Here is an 18859-nt window from a genome sequence, read left to right on the forward strand (position 1 = left end):
ATTTTATTCCAGGAATGCTTGCAGGCTGGGATGGATTATTGCTATGAAAGTGGGGGGGAGGGATGAAGGGGGAAACCACATAAGTATTTATATCTACTGCTGAAGAAATGGGAAAGTCTTTAAAGATAAAATGCATGAAATGGCACAATGTTAGTAAATCAAGTGCTGGGGCTGTGCCTTAATACTTGTTCCAGTGACAGAAGGCTGCTGTACAACATTACATCTCATCTCTTTAAGTGAGAGAGGAGAAACCATTCTTGTATGCTAGCTAACTAGGATGACCTTTATTTCTTCCCTGCTGTTTGAAAGTTTAGACCTGGTAGAAAAGTTATGACAAGGATATGTCCTTTGGTGGATTAATGTGCAACAATGAAAATAAAGAAGCAATTGCTTTGGATGTGGAGCAAGCTATCATGCACAAAGTCACTAAGAGCACGTATATGGGGTACAAGTGCAGAGCAGTTGACGCTCTGTAAAATCCCAATCTAGGTTACTGCATATTTAATTCCCTGTGTGGACAATGCCTCGTGGAGAGATGAGTAGCGAGGAAGGCAACATACCACAACACTTCAGTCCGCAAATATGGTCTCACCATAGCAGCTTTCCTCCCTTCACTAGACTACAGCCCTGGCTAGGTTTCCCCTTATTGTTTGGGAATGGACCTGCAAGAAATTACTAAAAATCTTTGAGTCATAGATAGAGCTGGAAGGAAACTCAGAAGTCATCTGGTCCAACCCCCTGCCTGAGGCAGGATTATCCCTTTCCACACAATCCCATATAACCATAATCTAAACTCTACATAAGACTAACATCAACCCTGACACAACATAGAACTAACACCCTGACTTGACACAAGTAAAGCATAAGAACCGCAGTAGTCAATGTTCTGCTTCCATAAAATGTTGTCAATATATACGCAAGAGGTCCTGGGCAGAGGTCCATCCCCCCACTACAGAGGAAGGAAACAACGATCCTCTAGCCAGCATCTTCTGGCTTTACTCCCAGCAGGAGCATTGGCACACCCCAGTCAAAGTCCCAAACCTTGGCTGTAGCCAACACAGTGCCTCTGGGAAGGCAAAGCCTGGGAAATATCCATGATAAAAAATAGTCACAGCTTTACCTAGATCAATCCCAACCAATGGCCATCCAACCTCTTCTTGAACACCTCAAGTGATAGAGTCCATAATTTCCTTGGGTAGTCTGTTCCACTGCCTCACTATTCTAACAGTGAAGAAGTTTTTCTGGATACACAATCTAAACTTACTTTGCTACAACTTTGAGCCATTGGTCCACGACCTCCTCTCTGCAGCAAGAGAACAGGTGCTTTCCCTCTTCTTTATGGCAGCCCTTCAAGTATGTGAAGACTACCATCATGTCCCCTCTTAAGTGCCTTTTCCACAAAGTTCACATGCCTAGCTCCTTCAGCTTCTCTTTGTATGACTTAATCATCTTTGTTGCCTGCCTGTGGACCTTCTCTAACTTCTCCATGTCCTTTTTTAAAATGTGGAGCCCAGAACTGCACACAGTACTTCTCTGAGGCCTAACCAGTGCAGAGTAGAAAGGCATTGTCACCTCCCGTGTTTTGTACCTAATGCTTCTATTGATGCATCACAAAACCACATTTGCCTTTTGTTCAGCTGCATCACACTGCAGACTCATATTGAGTCTGTGATCTACTAAGACTCCCAAGCCATTTTTCATAGAACTGCCATCCAGCCAGGTGTCACCCACACTGTATTTGTGTTTTTGATTATTCCTCCCAAGATGTACCACCTTACATTTGTCTGCATTGAACTTCATCCTGTTAACTCTAGCCCAACTTTCCAATCTGTCGAGATCCCTCTGAATTGCACTCAGATCCCCCAGCATGTTCACAATCCTTCCCAGTCTTCCCTGTCCAAAGGGAACATCAATGCAACCAATCAGCATTCAATAGAAAGCCCAGACTTCAACTGTTGGGGCATGGGTCCCTTCTTTATCCACAATCTCAGAAGTAATCCCTTCCTGGCTCTGTCCACAGCCTGCTGGATTGCCTTGTCCATCTGAAGCAATTTATTACAGTGTACACATACTCTGCCTTCAGGGTGAGCAAACCCACAAGCAGCAAGCTGCTCTTTCTGAGTTTTCTTTCATTTCTGGATTTCTAGGGCCAAACACAACTACTTCCTCCTCTTTCCCCAGCCCTTTTACTCTTCCTTCAAGCCTCCCCCTGGCATCTTCCAAGGCCTTTCTTTGGGTCATCTAGCTGGAGAAGCACCAAAACAACTTATCATCCTCCCTCACATGCCTCTGAAATTCTGACTCGGTAACTGGAGGAAAAGTAGCTTTTATAACTCTTCTAGCATACATTATTGAGAAGCCTACAACTCCCATGATCTCATCGGACTACGTGTTCCAGAACACCCTGGTTGTAGGCAGATATTCCAACTTGCCTAAAGTTAGGCTCTCATTGAAGTTGCCTAATAACTGTACCCATTTTTTAATTTACTTCACAGTTGCTGTTGAGGATTTCACAGTTTTAAAAATCAGGTCCCTGGCTATGGATTTAGGAATCTAACTTTAGCCACTGAGACTTGAGAACCCTGCCACTTTTTGGCAGAAAACGTTAATTAGTCACATATTTGTGATGGATAAGAGGCAACTTTGTAATAGTCTCCTCTGTACTTAATGAGCTAATTCAATGCTGCCTTTAAAGAGCATGAATGCCATCCGGGCCAAGGTGTAACCTGTTCCTGGAAACATGCTGAACTTCTCAGCCACTAATGCGAGTTTTCTCCATGGTTTACCTTGACTTTGGCTCTGTGACTTTTTCATCAAATGGCATTTCCTCCTCCTCATCCTTCTCCCCCACATTGTATGATTCGGATCACCCACTACATAGTGACGAGGCTCCTGCAAAGGCCCAGATACAGCCCCAAAAGCCAAGAAGTTTTAGCTTTCTTGGCAACCTTTCCTTTAGGCATAGTGGCTTGTCTAGGTGCTATTCTTGACGTGTTCTGACTAATGACACAAAGTAGCAAAACCAACGAATCGTGAATCAAAGCTGCTTCTTGCTTTCATAAAAGAGACATTATAAACCAAAAACATAAAGATCATTTTATCTTTATTAATAGTTTAATGCATATGAGAAAGCTATTTGACATTTTTTACACCTCCAACTCTTTTCTTCATGCATTGCTGAGCAGGCTGCACCAGAGTTCATCCACTTAAATCCATTTAATAACTCAGGAGATTCTGTACTGAGCTACAAAATGATTCTAGGATATGGCTGTACTTAACTAGCTACATAAGCTCCCTCTCCCCACAAAAGACTCTTGGTGTACTAGAGTTACAATTGCTACTCATAATGAGATTGGAATTGTATTTAGTATCAGAGCTGGCAAATCTTCCTGATTCTCAGCATTTGGCAAACTTTCCTGTTGTTCAGGCTGAGATATGGATGCTCAGAGGTGGGCCTAGTTTTGTTCACACACTGTCCAACTTCTAGAAAGGGGGTTTGGTTTGTAGATATGGAAACTGGCATCTTTGCAGATTAACTATCAACTGACAGTGGCCTTCTGTTTTGGTACTAACGTTACCTACCCCTCTTGCCACACTGTAACATTCTTCACTGTCTGGTTTTGTTAGCTTTGTAGGCTGCACCTGTCGTAAAAAGAACTGTGAACAAAAAAATGAAGACAGTGGGTCTGTGGCAGTGCTGGTTGGTATCTTTAGAGTTGTCAGCATGATCATGGAACCACTCCTTCCAGCCTGCAGTGTTCCCTCTATTGGTGCCCACAAGGCAAAAATACTGTTTTTTATAATCTGGGTGAAAAGATTAGCAGCACATGAGGTTAGCAAGGGTTGGATAGGTTCAGCACTAAGGGGAGAAATACCAACGGTTACCTGTAACTTCAGTCCAGCCTGCTGGTGTTCATATCTTCATATGCCACCTTCTGTATTCGTGCTGGGACCAGCCTCACACTTTCTGTTTGCTGAACCCTCCCTTTTTTCTTCAGTGAAATCCCTCAGTACAGAGCACTTCTTTTCTGTTTGTACCTCCTCCAAAGCTCATTCTCCTTCCTGCTTGCTCCTAAGTTTTGCTTTATCTAATACCATATGGTTCAATACCATAAGCTCTTTAAGGCAGGGAGCTTATCTTACTATATGTTTTGAAAATACCATGTAACTTTACCATGAAACATAAGTGATTATTATCCTGATATTACTAGAATTTTCAGGCAAAACCCAAAACTGTACAGCCACCTGAAAATCACAGAACCATTGAGTCAGAAGGATCTTGAGGTTCATCAGGTCCAACCCCCTGCACAACGGTAGGATACACTACTCCTAAACTACCCTTGTCCAATGCTAATCCAGCCTCCTGTTGAAAACCTCCAATGAATGAGAATCACAGATCCCTGGACAATCTAGTCCACAGGCAACTGGTAGGGAGGGCACGGGGTTTTTTTGCCACGTGGCCTGGTGGCATGTTGGGGGCAGGCACTAAGCCACAGAACAGAAGTACAGGAGTGGATATGGAGCTTTTGGCGCACAAATTGTGCCCCCCCCCCCCCCGAAGGCACCAGTCACCCCTGAGATTTTAGTCCACTCCCTCACTGTTGCAAAACTAAAGACCTTTTCCCCTGAGATCTAAGCTTACTTTACTTTGCTACAATTTAAAGCCATTGTTTCATGTCTTGCCCTCTGTATGATGGAATACTCACTGGCAGGGCTGTGTTTGAGAAATGCAGCCCCTATCCTTGGAAGCAGGGCTGACAACCCAAGAAAAATATTTTTAATGACAACCAAATGTTTTTACTGACAAATTTAACGCTGTATGTTTTACATGATGTAAATGTAACTCCCCTACCAGACCCGGTCCTCCAGCCAGATCCTAGTTGTCAGTAAAAAGTTTGTGGCAAAAAAATATTAGAATGGCAACCCTGTTTGACTGTTGGTAGAATGTTTTTACACCATGCTGCTCCTACCCCACGGGTTCGCTACTTACCCCCATACTCTGGGGTGTCCTGGACTGCACCCTCTACCACACTATCCCCTCCCAGCCCATCCTCCAGCCATACCACTACTGGCCCTATTCCCCCCTCTGCAGGATGCTGTGATCTCACTTAGACACCGGGTGATGCCGCTGTGCTCTGCCATTCCTTCAATTAGGCTCTGATTCTCTAGCTTCTTTCCAAGCAGGAGTTTTACAAAGCAGCCAGCTTGATTGTTTTTATAGAGAGCTCAGATTTATTTCTGGACTCTATAGACAGGAGTATTTAGCCTGATTTTTTACTGACAGTCTGTAAATCTATGGACAGTTGGCAACCCTGCTTGAAAGTGATTATGCTTCTATCTACTCAATAATCAGGACATGTGACTGTAGCACATGGGGATGATCTGCTAGCCTGAGTGCCAAGAGCACGGAAACAATGGTTGCTTGAGATTCAGTCACTTTTAGTGAAAGCAGAGCCCCAAGAGGGGTGGTACATAGCTCATAGTAAAGCCTGGGCTGCCATATCACAGCTTTTGGGTCCCAAACTACCTAAATGAAAGCTGGCTTGGCTATCTATACATGTTGCAATTCTGCCCCTGAGTGGATATACCCACTCAGGAAAGAGAAACTGCTTCTTGGTAAAGGCTGGGTATGACAGGTTTTCCCATGCCCTCCACTATTACCTAGGACCACAATGTCATCCTCCACACAGTAACCCCCAAGGGAGTATGAAAGCTGAACATTCCTGTATTTACACAGACAAAGCCTGAGTCATCATTGTTACACCATTTCAACTCTAGTGTAGCCACTTTGATTCCATTGCTGTTACATTGGTGTAAAACTGGAATAACACAGGAGGGCACCCAGCACATAGTTTCTTCAGTTATAGCCCCCTTTCCTGAAGGACTAGTAGATGCTTAAAGAACGAAGGGAGAAGGCTCCTTGTCATGTTTCAACTCCCAGCACCTCTCAGGGACCTTGTTTATTCAAAAGACGGCCTTACAAATTATTAACAACAACAATAACAACAACAAAAAATACTACTTTGCATTTTCTGGAACTTGTTATCCGATTCAGCAAAGAATCATTCTGTATCTTTATAACTTACACAATTACTGTTCTTGATTAACAACAAAAACTGATGAGCTGGCCTTTCCGAAAGCTGTAAGCAGAGTCAGCCAAGCAGAAAATATAAGTGAAAGGAAAACAATTAAAAGTTATTTTAGTTGTTATATTGGAGTTGATTGTTATATTTACATATTTTTTCTATACAATATGAAACTCTCCATTGCATATACATTGCTACTTTTCAAATGACACTATTTGGATATAAAAGTCAGATTTTCATATTGGTCACATTAGTTCTGGTTTAGTGCATGTGGCGCAGAAGAGCCTTCTTTTATATTTGTGAAATAGATAAATATAGGAGAAAAACGATGCCCAATGTTTAAACCTATAATATATACAATACCAAGTGGGTAGATTTGGCTGTGATTCAGCCAGAGTGGAATGTAGAGCTGTTATAATATGTCCAATATTTACGAAATGCATTGCATAATTTTGCAGACCTGCAGCTGGAGTATTTAAGAACACACCATAGGGATGATTAATCACATCAACAAAAAGATAGAAAGCATTTTGCAAATGCTATTATACTGTGGTCGTGTCCTAAAACACTTAATTTTGTAGAGGGTTATAAATACTGGTGCTCAAGTGTAATAGGATTTGAAGAATCAACCAACCTCTTCTCATTTAAATTTTTATTGATTATATGGAGAAGGTGATAATATGCTGAAAATCATCTTCACACCAGCATGTGCTCACAGCTAAATAACTACAGCACAAGAAATCTAGCAGAATTGGTCTATGATGTGTTCATGTGGAAGCAGGACGGTTTGGGAATTAAGGCAGGAAATTTGAAATTGGTTCTCGACTCTAGCACTATTTACTGTGCCTTGGGATAAGTCACTCGTGGCTATATTCTATTCCACACATTAGGTGCAGAAGTGGACTTAGGTACCTAAATGTAATTCCTTTCTGCCCTCCCTGAGTCGCTGAAAACCTGTTAAAATAAAAGGTGGGTGGGTCCTCCTCTTCCTTGCTGCTTTTTGGTTATTTTATTTTAAGGGTAAAATGGTGGTGTGTTACAAAAATACATGCATTAGTGAATTTTCAGGGACTTGAACGGGGTAGAATAGGAACTCCCTTAGTCCCTTAAGAGGTGGAGAAGGAACTGGCCCTTGGTCTACCTGTTTCTGTTCCCATTCTGTAAAAAGGGGGTAATGATAATTCCCTACCTCATAAACCCACATTCATCAGTATTTCTGAGCTGCATGCACACTGTAGTCCTGCACTGGATTTAGTCCCATGAGTAAGCACTCACCAACCTGACTCGTGTATGGCAGCATAGTTTCACTGCAGTTAGCCCAAAGTGGAGCATGTTACTGTGGTCTAGTGTTGGAACAATGTGTTATGCTGACTGTGCTGAGAGTTTTAAATGTTTTATTTGTAAACTTTTACACAATTCAATATTGTAGACTCACTGCTGTTTCACTGAAACATCTTCCTCACTTGCAGACTTTTTGTTAGCCAACACACAAAAGAAAGAAATAAAATTCAGTGGCAGAAAATAAAATACAGCAACATGGTTATGTGATGGTACAAACCCAGCCTTGCTGCTGAGTTAAGCTTCAAAGGTAGAAGTTATTATTATGAGTTACATTAGAACAGTGCCTAGAAGCCTGAAGGTGACGAATATCCCTTACCATCTCAGTCTCATGCCCCAGCTTCTGGACCTCCCTGTCTGTGTAAAGCTGCCTGATTTCCAAAGACTTTGAGCACTTCCAGCTTTCCCCATCATCATATGATTCTTTCAATAATCCATCAGCTACATTACTGACTCTGCTCCAAGGTGATTATGTGTTTGGGGATTGGGCCCTGTCTCTGTGTAGTGGTAGTACCCTATCCATCACTTAATGGAAAGAAAGATTGAAAAATTCTAAGCGTTTCATCCTATGACTTCTAGTTATGTCTCCACGCACCACCCTAAGTAAATCCTTTCCTCCCCATCTCAGTTATAAACACGTTGAAAATGTGCGTAGATGCAATGTCCCTCTCCCTCCCCACCTCCTCCAACAAGTCTGTTAGAGGACTCACTGAGCCAAGAAGCACTTGCCTATATAGGGAAAGAGGAGGAGATGTGGAAATGGCTCTTTTTCACCTTCTCCTCCACCAACGTCTCAGCATTAGGATCACTTTCATTGCTCTTTTCTAATTTTCTCTAATTTATCAGAACTTCCCCAGTTTTATTGGTTACTATGCCTGAAACTAAATGAAATGAGTGGTATCCTCAGCTGTCACAAATAAGCGGTTCAGGTCTTTGATTGGTGTAGATTTGGCATGACCTCTCTGAACCCACATATACTTTACTAAAGCTCCAATTGGGCATTGCATCATTTTGAAATTCAGTTAACCGGATCTGTCTAACGTGGCCTATTCTGATTAGACAAAGTCTACTTTATACACTTTAATAATAGCAGTAGTATGAGCAGATGACCTGTTTGTTGACTGGTGATGAAGATACAGTACATGCTAGGACAGAGATCACATGCTTGCCTGATGAAAAATGGAGACTCTCTCTAGCTACACTTCTGCATTTCATTCAGTCTCATTCTTTGGACTGTCAGAAGGAAGAATAAACCTGATCTGAATTTCTGCACCTCTGTGACAGAGACTCTGAGGCTCAGACTCTTACTGAGAAGGTATTTCTCCATTCCTGCCATGCCTAATCAAATTTAGCTTGGAACGAAAAGCTAAATTTCCACTGGGCTTTCAATATGTTTAGGACTGTGGTTCAATATTATTTCCGTCTGTCAGAGGCTCTTCAGTATTGGATCTAGTGTGTTAAATGGTAATATTTGTTTTGAATTCCAGTACTTTGCCTCCTTGCCTCCTTTGATACTTTGCTGGATTATGGAGTTTGCATAGCTAATTGTATTTCCACTGTTTTTTTGATTGTGTACATGCGTGAATAATGGAATGAATTTAACAGCGTAACTCTGCTTGCTGTCTCCTATGACCCCCTTGGAAATGAGATGGCACATCTCGAGAGGTTCATCCTAGAATACATTTTGTTTAGACTAATAAATGCAAACTTGCCTAAAGGAGCATGCCATCTAGACCCAAATTTTGTCAGGATTTAATGATGCTTTCTGGATACAGGGAGCTCATAAGGTTCTGTACCCAATGTTGACATGCGAATGGTTTCTTAGAAATCTTGCAATAGAAGGAATCACATTTCACCACGTGCCAGCGTCCACAGATGGAAATGCAATTTGTAATGAAAGTTCTAACTGAGGAGTGAAGCCCAAAATCATCTAGAGAGAAAGAAACCAAAAGTAATGTGTGATTTGTCCTTTAGTGTAGAAAACTCTCACTAGGAACCTGGTTTCCATAATATTTTTTTTTTGACTGTTTTTCATGTTAGTGGCTGGGAATACAGCCCTAGATCAGGATCCTATTGTTCAAAACAAACATTGACATCAAAAGGTGTAGACCCTGTCACAAAGGTCTTACCATCTTGGTCCTTTATTTCATTTTTGGCAATAAGAAGGAAGGATCCCCACACTGTTACACAGGCTGCTTTGAGGCTACATGGAATAATGGCCTTGGCAGTGAGAGATGAGTCGGGATGGAATTACATCTTACATCTTTGTATACAAAAATTAAATGCCTTCAGGATTCTTGCTATTACCAGAGACTAGTAAGGGTGTTGTAAAGATTTGTCATTTAACATATTAAGTGTGAAATAGGGGGAGGGGAGGGAGGGAGGGAGGCCGAGAGACAGAGAGAGAGAAGGTGGTTCATTTTCTCCTCCACACAGCCTTTTAAGTAAGATCTGCTGCTAGAGTTTCTCCAAAGACTGTTCTTGCACCTTTTTGCTGGTTCTCCATGGAGAAACTTTAAGGAAAAAAATGGAATTTTTCTGAATGATCAAAATTTAATGGTTTTTGTCCCCCTCCTTCTTTCCTCTCCCTCAAATCTCAGCTTCTCCTTCAGATCTGATCAATATTCAAGAGCTTCTGTGCCTCTAATCCTCCCAAGCAGGGACACCAAACTTATTTTCTCTTTGCACCTTTTATAGTCATCTAATCAGAATGATTTTTTTTCATCAATGAATTGAAAATCCAGGTCCCAGAAGTAAGTCACTGAGCCAAACAATCCCATGCCTTCTGGTTTTATTTATCAACCTCTGGCATTAACACATGCAGAGCACGTCAAGACAAGAAAGAACAGAGGCTTCCAGGGATAGGAGAATTTTGTGTAATGGAAATAAAGTATTGAACTGGTCTATTATAAAGCAAATGTGGTGATGCATGCATTGGCATTTGCAAAATAGTCAGTTAAAGAAGTGTATGTGTGTGTGTGTGTGTGGGAGGGTGGGTTGGACACATTTGTTCATCAGAATTCCCCAAAATAACTCATAGATGTAAAGATGAAGGATTCCATCTAGCCATGTTCCTAACTGCCAGGTTTATTTCATATCAGACCATGTTTCTAATCTAAAATGCAGCAAGTATATAGCTTTAAATTTGGGGATTGCCTCATTTTCAGGACTACACTGTACATCATCTGTTGAGCTTCCTCATGTGTCTGCAGCTGCACTGGCCATTCAAGCAGGTGAACACTGAAATTGGGTAGTGGATCATTGGTTTGTCTATTGGTTCTTCTACTGGAAAGACTAATCCTTACTTACCCTTCTCACAATTGCCCAGGGAAACTGAAAACAAATGACCTTCAATTTCGAAAAGCAGTTGATTTTGCTTGTTTGAAAAGTGCTAAGGCAGATTATTTTTCTAGTGTTAAGAAAAGTAGTCAATGTTTTGAGAGGCCTGTCTACCTCTGAAGCAGTTGCTATACACTACACTAGCAAAGAGCCCCTAGTCTAAATCTAGTTTGATACTGAACTTATATTAGCTTTATATATATCAGTTTTGAGTGAAACTAGCTACCCAAGGAAAAAGCAGTTTTGCTAGTGCCAATGAAAGAATGACATCTCTTCACACCCTTGAGTTACACAGCCTAACAGGCAGAAATGCTCAGTACAGGTATTGGCTAAGACACCTGAAATGGGAATAAACTTCCAAACATCCCAGTGGAAACCACTATGGAGGACAAGCAGGTCATTTTTAGTGCCACTTTAGATTTTTTCAATAAGCTATTATTTTCCCACCAAAAAAGTCTGGCTGCCAACATGGAAATAGGTCAAAGGAAAGGGGCTGGACTCAGTAGCCCAGAAGGCCCCTTCCAGTCTACATTCTTACATCCCAATGTTAACTGAAACAGGGTTTTTTTCAGTGTGTCATTTCATTGAAAATTTTAGAATTTTTTAAATGCCTCAGGTCAGGGGAGGAACCTTTTTTAGAACCTCAGATATTTTCCTATATTCTCCAACTCAGCTCTAACAGTTACCATATACATGTACAGCAGTTCTTCATTAGAAAGCACCATTTACCCAATTGTATAGCCCATGTTCTCCAAGGTATTCAGATTCTTAATTCTAATCCATATCCACTGGAACTGGAGAATACAGTTATTTCTTAGGAACAAATGGAGACCAGAGATAACAACCAATGTTCCAGTATCAAAGTCCATCTTCAAGTGTTCTAGAGCAGTGGGGGCCAACATCTGTCAGACATGCCACAGATTAAGACAGGAGTGGGCAAAATGCAGCCTGTGGGCCAGATGCAGCATGCCAGCCCATTCTATCTGGCCCGCGGGCCCCTAAAAAAATTAGAAAATTAGAATTTATCTGCCTTTGGCTGCCTGTCATGCAGCCCTTGATGGCTTGCTAAAACTCGGTAAGTGGCCCTCTGCCTGAAAGAATTGCCTGCCCCTGAATTAAGACATGCCACAAATTGAGATCCAGGCACTTCCTGAGTGCCACTCCAATCCCCTTCCTCTGCTTAATCTGCTGTTCTGCTTTCTGCTCCATGCCCTATCTGCTGCCTGCCTCTTCCCAAATTTTCTGTCACATACAGAGGATGGCATGAATGCATGCAAATTGGCCACCTCCATCTTAGGGTAAGGTATGTTTATCAGAAGAGAGGTCACCAAAAGAAACATGGGGGATTATCTTGCTTCTGCTGCTGAGACAGCACTTGTCTCCTTTAAGAATTTGCTTTCTCACAAGAGAAAAAAAAGAAGCTGTGTTTTTACATGGGTGAATACAGGATCATGGGATCCTGGATGCCAGTGAGCTCTCTGAGCTGGTTGATGCAGGCTGTGGCTGGAGCCCCTCCTCTAACATGTCTCAGAAACCCATGTCTGTTTCCTTGCTACTGATTTCAGTGGGGCAGAAAGGGTGGGAGGCAGGGAGGGTGAAGAGCAGCAGTGCTCACCCTCTGGGTTCCAGAGCTGCGTGAAAGCAGGGCCTGTGGCCAGAGCCCATGTTGATCAGCTGGTAAGCTCAGAGCTTGTCATATGCAGGGCTTCCAGCTGACATGCTGGTGGGCCCAGAGAACTCCCTGAGCATGTACTGCACAGCTGAAGGGGGATGTGACTGTGCTGCTGCACCCCCCTAGATCCACCCATGGGCCTTTACTTTTTCTGGGACAAGTAAAATTAGGTATGTGAGCTCAGGCTTGGGGTTAAGACTGCTGTTGTATTGTAGTCTAAAGGTCAATTAGGATGAAGGCTACATTGTCCTAGGCTGGGGTGGGCAAAATATGGCCTGCAGGCCAGATTTGGCTGCAAGGCCATTCTATCTGGCCTGCAGGGCCCCTAAAAAATTTAGAAAATTAATATTGATCTGTCCTTGGTTTCCAGAGGTGGCGGTGGCAAACACTGCCTGGCGCCGCTAGCTGTGGGGCCACAGTTGCTGTGGGGCCACAGGTGATGGGCGAACCTGGGGCCCAGGCTGGCAGCGGGGGTGTGTTACAAGCTGGTGCTGAGTGTGGGGGAAAAGCGGCCCTCCCCTGCCCCATGGCCGGTGACCCACATTGCAGTTGCTCACAACCCGCGTGGGGCTGCCTGTGCCTGCTCAAGACAGCCCCGCACGGGCTGTAAGCAGCTGCAGCAGGGAGCACCAGTCCTGGGGCAGGGAAGGGGCTGCTTCTCCCCGCACTCAGCACCAGCTCCTTCCCTGCTGGCAAGCAGGGGGTCGGGACTGCATGCTGCCCCCCACCTGTACCACGTGTCTGCTGGGGCACTGGGAGTGAGCAGGTGCAGGAGTCAGTGGGAGCACGGGGTCCACACTGGTGTCCCAGGGCCAGCACCAGCAAGGCCCAGAGCAGAGTGGCAGGAGCGCAGGGTCCCAGCCAGCAGGGGCTCTGTGGAGCCGGGCCAGCTACTCCCTCTCCCTGCTGGTGCAGCCCAGCCCGGCTCCACAGACCCCTGCCAGCTGGTGCCCTGCTTTCGGCCCCACCAGTGTTGGCTCTGAAACATTGGTCACAAAACATTGGGACATTGGTCCCAAGATGGTGACCAGGGGGTAGGGCACCTGTCAAGGGGCGGGGCTACCCATGTGGCCCTTGACAGCTTGCCAAAACTGGGTAAGCGGCCCCCTGCCCGAAATAATTGCCCGCCCCTGTCCTAGGCATAACATAGTGACATAGTAAACAGGTTCTATCCCAAAGAAGGGCTACGGGAGCAATGTGATAACTGTTCTGGTTACAGGGAGTTTAAGCACATCTTTCTTATGTTCATGTCCTGGATGCTGAGTAAAGATTACTGGAGATAGACCAAGCATTAAACAGAGGTGAGATTGCAAGAAACCTAAATGTATGTTTGGAGGGGCAGACTGGGCAGGAATACCAGAGATATTCTGCTGATTTGACAGAGGCTTCCAAGGAAGAAGTAAAAGCAGAAGCCAGAGAGGCATAATTCAGAGCCAGGGCAGGGGCACCAAGGGCTGCCTACAGTAGTGTGACGTCTTTGTCCCTAAGAGTATATTATATTCCTGCATTCCTATCTGCCTAGGATTGTGGTGTCTTTATGTGAGGAAACCATCCAAGCATAGTTAGGTTCCGAATAATTGTTTTCACTAACTGACGTGCAAAACCTAGCAGTATGTGAGTACCACTAGATGGTTCACAAACTGTTTAAAGGGATTCTACCAAATTCCTATACTCTACTAAGTCCTTCTGAAATGAGAGTAATCATTATGCCAAATAACAGTGAACCAATGGTCACATTAATTCTCTTTTGTGACTTTGAATCCAGGTTGTAAAGGCAAAGGACTAGTATGCTAGCCCACTGTGTCACCTCAGCCTATTTCTACTGTACACATGCTTTGAATTACATTTTGCTTCACTAATTGAACATTTTAGTATCATATGCTTGCATCAGCTGTATGTAAATGACTAAGACCTTAATGTGTTTGTTAATGAAAAAGTTATACTGGTAAATTAAAGAAGAGTTTATTTAACTTAGTTTAATTTAAAGGCCACTTAACACGCTGAGCATTAATGATCTACAGTAAATGTATTTCTTTAACAGGATTTCTCCATTATCAGGTCTTCTTAGAGGAGAGTCTACATTGCATACATAGGATTTAGATAAATTGCTGCATTGAGTAACACTGTATTATAAATGGACATTAATTCATGCTAAATTACAATGGAATTCCTTCAGAAGGAAGTATTACATCCCCATGAATATAAAAGATACCTTCTGTATCAAAGGCTTTCCTGGGAAGGCAGACATTTTTGTATGTTATAGCAAACTGCAGATGTATTCATTATAATAACATTAATCATGATGACTCAATTTGTCAGTTCCACTCTAATTAAGCACTGTTACAGGAATGTACCATTATTTGAAAGTGTTATCAGGGACTGTGTACAATGGGGTTAATAGGATTAGGAGCCAGAATGCAAGAGTCGGGTGTCAGGTGTTACCATCCTAGAGCAATAACATTAGCAGTAGAGCTAAATATAAGAAATGACATGGGTACCTACAAGCCAGAGGAAAATACACAACCCAGGCTTCCTACATAGTGCTTGGGGAGATGGTGGTACCTCAGAAGGGTGACCCAAGGCCACATTGCTGAGCAAAGAACCCCAGAAGTGGAAGACCTGGCGTCTGACTGATTCAATACAGGAAGAATGCTTGACCAGACCATTTATGCCTAACCCTTACATTTACACTTGGCATACTGATAAAGTGGGGGCAGATACTTAAAAAGACTCAGTCTCAGCATGCAGGAGCCAAACAAATTGTCAGCCCTTTGCTGTTCTGACTGTAAGGACTGCTGTCTTGTACTGCCAGCCCAGAGCTGGCTGGGTGCAGGGGGTTGCAAAGAGCAGGGCTGGGTCAGAGGGGGTCCCATTTCCAAGAAGAGTGTCCAAACCATCAGGCTAGATAAACACATGCATAGAAGGTAGGCTGTGCTGTGGTGCCCTCCACTCTTCCTGTTGAAGGAGGACCACTAGACAAAAAGGAAGGCTGATTTTGTGGGGGCAAACAGGAAAGCACCAGAGAGAGCTGGACTCTAGCCTATTGGTTGAGCTATTTGGGGAGAAGTCCAGGGGAGAAGCCTGTGGGAGGACTCCCCTTCTCTGGTCACTGACACCCCGTAGCAGTATGCAATTGCAAAAGCACTACTTCGGGAGCAGGTGAGTGCTAAGTCAGTGAGTGAATCTTTCCCTGTATACACAAAAAAAGCCTGTGCTTTTGTGGTTGGGAATGTTGCCTAAATTACCTGTTTTAGAATACACTGCAGTAATGGGTACCCAGGGGTAATGATTGACCATCGCATGAACATAAGCTGTCAGTGCGATGCAGTGGCCAGCAGGGCAAATAACACACTGGCATACATCAACTGATGCATCTCTTGTAAAACTAAGGAAGTGATACTCCCACTGTACTTAGCACTGGTGAGATGGCAGTTGAAGTACTGAGTCCAGTTATGGGTGCCGCACTTCAATAAAGACATGGAAAATGTGAGACGGTCCATAAAAGAGCCACCCGTATGATCAGGGACTTGCAAGGCAAGCCATGTGAGAAAAGACTAAGGGACCTGGGCCTCTTTAGCCTAAAGAAAAGAAGGTTGAGAGGGGTTTTGATAGCAGCTTACCGCTATATCAGAGGAGTTCATCAGGAGCTCGGTGAACAACTGTTCACTAGGGCACACCTAGGGAAGAGACCAGGACCAAAGGATACAAACTCCTGGAAGGCTGCTTCAGGCTTAATACCAGGAAAAAGTCCTTCACAGTCAGGGTGTCCAGACTGTGAAATAAACTCCGTCCAGAGGTGGTGCAGTCACCTACCCTGGAGGTTTTCAAGAGAAGACTGGACAGTCACCTCACTGGGATCACTTGACCCCAGTTGTCTTCCTGCCTAGGGCAGGGGGGCTGGACCCAATGATCGGCAAGGTCCCTTATAGCCCCTTACAATCTATAAATCTATGCATGTTTAATAATCCAGTAAAGAGATTTCCTTTCAGTTCTTCCACAGGATTTTGGGCCTCTCAGAAGAGCTTCCATGTGACACTTCCTGAATTTTAAAACTGAATAAAAAATACTAATGCCAGCCCTTGAGTAATGGGAAGTTTATAATTTTTAGCAGACTGTTTCAGATGAGGCCATGTCCCCTTGTTCTTTTGACGCCTTCATAAAAATGTAATATTGCTAATTCCCATTTGTATGCAGTTCTTAAAAATTTGACATCTGTGTAGTCTTCAGCCAGGATTATGTTAACTTCTATCCTCCGATCCCTTCCCTTTGTTATTTTGGTGTCTGATAATGATGGCTTGGCCAGTTTTTCATGTATGTGCTGATAGACCACAGTTCAGCAGAGTATATACACCAATAATACACATCAATCAGTATGGAGCAAGGGAAGATTATTCATTTCAGGTGACTTCAGGGCGCATTGGCTTGGAGATGAGGAGAAGGGAGGGAAGAATGATGTGATCACACAATAAAGATGGGCACATGAGAATGCAGCTCCGGATGGCAACTGCTAACTCATGCTTTTCCATTGCCCATGCTCATCTCTCTACCACCTGCCTGCTATGTTGTGAATGTTTCCTACACCCTAAATATGTTTGCAGAAGGAAGTAAGAGATTCCTAAGGACAGACAAACTCATCATTGTGCAGGCAGTCAGTGACATATGCAAAAATCTGCCACCCACAGAATCTAGGGGGTGCTCATGTTTCTGGCACCTAAGAGCTGATCTCTGGTTCTTGAAGTCCATGGGATCAAGAAGTAGGCTCACTGTTGACCATGCTGCAGGAAGATGATCTGTCCATGACCCCAGCAGACCCACTCAACAACTGTGGTAAGGGACTGGGGCATCAGAGTTCAAGTTGGGTCACCTATGTGGCAAGGAATGGTAAGAAGGGACCAAGTCAGGAGGAAAGCTAAGCCCACAGGTGAGCCAGGTCAGGAATCAAGTTAGGGCTCAGAGTCAAGAGCATAAAGCCAAAGTCAAAAGCCAGGTTCCAAAACCGAAGTCAGGGTTACAAAGCCAAAATCAAAAGCTAAGGTCTGGAGCTGCAGTCAGGGTTGCAGGGTCAAAGTCCAAAGCCAAGATCAGATGCCAAAATCTGGAAGTAGGTGAGCCATTCCAAGCAGGCCAGGGGCACAGCAAGGTGCTCTGTTGCCCAGACAGCTTGCTTCTATCTGCTGTGGGCATGTAGGGTGTCTGTATATGAGTTGGGAGGCTACTCCGACATGCTGTAATTACAGTGCATAGGAGCAGACTGAATTAACAGAGTCTGCTAGAGCATGATAATTACTGCACTCCAGCCAGCCTCTGCATCTCGTGTATCAGCATTCCACCACCATTTTGAAGCGCGGGGATGCCAATACACCAGATGCTCCAGGCACTTTAATTAGAGTGGCTCTCAGAGTGGCTCTAATTAAAGCCCCCCCCCCCCCCATCCCACCGCTGCAGCACATGTAAAAGCACCCACAAAGACCAATGTAGGTGGGCTGTCCTCCTGTAGCCCTGGGGAGTGGCTAGTCCTACTCTTCGATTTCTTCCAGCTGGGGGGCTGGGACTGGATCTCTCCCAGACAAGCCTAGGCTCACTGTTAGTCGCTACCAGCCCTTGCTCTGATGACTCAACCTCACACACAGGCAGGCTGCCTAATCATTAAGCACTGCAGCCCAATGGGTTCTCGTGCTCAGGTGCTCATTAGCTCACACCACAAAGTAGAAGAAAGTGGCTTGCCATTTAAGGAGCTTATACAGAAGCTTCCACAGTCAGCAAAATGTGTCACCTGCCTCTGAGTGAGGGTCTGCAGTTCCTTACATGTGATACTTACTCACCTGTAACACCATGTCCCACTGACTACAGCCCAGACTCACCTCTCACCTGATATTCAGCCCTAAGGCCCATACTTACACCCAGGAGCCATCTCCACAGTGAAATCATCATTGATTTCACCAGGCCAGGTGTATTATAATGGTCCTGTGACCAAGCCAATCCCCACCTGCATCTTCTCTCAAGGAGGCTTATTGGTATTGCCCCTTGGAAGGGAGATAAGGCAGAATGGCCTGGCTGCACTCTAAAAAAGTGACTGTTACTGGCCTGTAAGTACACCTTGGCCAAAGAGTTTCAGCAGAGCAATTTTCCAATGAGAAAATGCAGTTTCGTCAGAAATGAACTATTTCATGGGAATGATCTATCTCAATGGCTTTTTCAAAGAGAAGAAGGATATTGGGGGCTATAGGCTTTATAGGAAGGATTGGGTTGGGAAGAAGGGAGGAGGTGTGGCCCTCTATGTGAAAGAGCAGTACTCCTCCCTTCAGGTCATGTTTGATAACAGGGAAGGGTCCCTTGAGACCCTCTGGGTCAAGATACAAGGGAGATCAGGAGAGGGAGACCTGATGGTGGAAGTCTACTACAGGCCTCCCTTCAAAGAGGAGGA

Source organism: Crocodylus siamensis, chromosome 3, assembly GCF_052110815.1.
Source record: "Crocodylus siamensis isolate JL-2025a chromosome 3, ASM5211081v1, whole genome shotgun sequence".
NCBI lineage: Eukaryota > Metazoa > Chordata > Crocodylia > Crocodylidae > Crocodylus > Crocodylus siamensis.